Here is a 2,266-nt window from a genome sequence, read left to right on the forward strand (position 1 = left end):
TTGACCTAAAGTCTATTTAGGTGACATTAGTATAGCCACCCCAGCTCCCATTCGGTCACTATATTTGTCAGGTAATTTTTCCCATGTTTTCACTTTCAGTCTGTGTCTTTGGATCTAAATGAGCCTCTTTTAGATAGTGTGTAGTTATATAAATATATATTTTTTAAATTATTAAATCCATTCTTACAGTCTGCATTTTAACTGAAGGGTTTAATTCATTTAAATTTCAACTAATTACTGATAAGGAAGAACTCTACCATTTTTCTATTTGTTTTCTGTATGCCCTATACCTCCTTTGTCTTTCTTTTCCTCCATATCCGCCTTTGTGTGTGTGTGTGTGTGTGTGTGTGTGTGTGTGAGTGTGTGTGTTTAATTGATATTTTTATGAACTGCTTTTATTCTGGTCTCATTTCCTTGTGGTTTACATGGGAATTACATTTAACATCCTAAATTTATAATTTAGTGTGAATTTCTTACAAGTTAACTCCAGGGGCATATAAATATCTACTATATAGCTCCTCCCACTTTTATTTATTTTTATAGTTACATCTTTATATATTGTATGCCCTGAAATGTGTATTTTTAATTTATTTTTATGCATTTGACTTTATATTATGTAAGAAATTTAAAAAGTGGACTTCCAAGCTAAAAATGCACTAAAACTGGCTTTTATGTTTGTTTATATGGTTACGATTATTAGAGACATTTGTTTCTTCAGATATGTTTATTTTATAAAGCTCTTCCTCTAAACTTAAGAATAGGGTAAATATGGCCACTAACACCTCCAGCCAACTATGGACATTCTAGCAAAAGCAACTAGGAAAGAAAAGTTTTAAAAAACATCCAATTTGGAAAGAAAAATTTATTGCTACTTATAGATGGTGTGATCTTATATGACAAAGAATGATTCTACACACAAAAATCCTGTTAGAAGCAATAAACAAATTAAAAAATGCAGAAAATTTGCATGAAAATTAGTGCAATCACTCTGGAAAGCAGGATGGAGAGTCCTCAGAAAACTTGGAATGGTACCACCATTTGACCCAGTTATCCCACTCTATGGTATATGCCCAAAGGACTTAAAATCAGCATACTACAGTGACACAGGCACATCAATGTTTTAGCAATGTAATTCACAATAGCCACGCTATGGAATTAGCCTAGGTGCCTGTCAACAAATGAATGGATAAAGAAAATATGGCATATATAAACAATGGAGTATTACTCAGCCATAAAGAAGAATGAAATCATGGCATTTGCCAGTAAATGGATAGAACTGGAGACAATCATGCTAAGTGAAATAGGCCAGCCTCAGAAAGTTAAAGGTCAAAGGTTTTCTCTGATCTGTGGAAATTGGACCAAAATAAGGGGTGGAGGGAAAGGAAAAAGAAAATGTGGAGGGGGATTCCATGAAAAGAAGAAAGAGGTCAGTGGATTAGAAGAAGGGATTAAGGGGAAGGAGGAGGAATGGAAAAAGGAAAGAAGCTTGGAATGAATCTGACCTCACTTTTCCATGTCCATATATGAATATACCACAGCAAATCTCACCTTCAGGTTTTCCACAAAGCACTTGCTTCAGTCAGCTTTTTCACTGTGGTGACTTAAAGACCCAACCAGAACAACTTCACAGAAGGAAAGGTTTATCTGAGTGCTCACGATATTTTCAGAGGTCTTAATCCACAGAAGCTGGCTCTATTCCTCAGCACTCGAGGTGAGACAGGACATCATGGTGGAAGAGTGTGGCAGAGGGAAGCAGCTCACATCATGGTGATCAGGAAGCAGAGAGAGACTCCACTTGCCAGATACAAATATATACCCCCAAAGCCATGCCCCCAATTCCCACCTCCTCCAGCCACACCCCACCACTTCAGTTACCACAGTTAATCCCCATCAGGAGATTAGGCTTTGTTTTATTTTTATGTAATCCTGAAGCTCAAACCCAGTGCCTCGCACCTGCTGGGTGAGTTCTCAGCTCCATCAGGGGATTAGTTCACTGATTGGGTTAAGACTCTTACAACCCAAACATTTATCCTCTGAACCTTCTTGCATTCACATGAGCTTTTAGGGGACACCTCACATCTAAACCACAACCGCACTAATTTTTAAAAAACTATAAATAAACAGAATAAAGATCAGTAGAGGTAAGGGATCAGTGGGAGAAAGGAGAGGAAAGAGAGGAGAAGGACTGGACACTAAATTAGAGCAAATTATATTCCATGTTTGATAATTATATTCAAATGCACCCTAATATTATGTCTAACTAAAA

This window comes from Callospermophilus lateralis, chromosome 18 (genome assembly GCF_048772815.1).
Source record: "Callospermophilus lateralis isolate mCalLat2 chromosome 18, mCalLat2.hap1, whole genome shotgun sequence".
NCBI lineage: Eukaryota > Metazoa > Chordata > Mammalia > Rodentia > Sciuridae > Callospermophilus > Callospermophilus lateralis.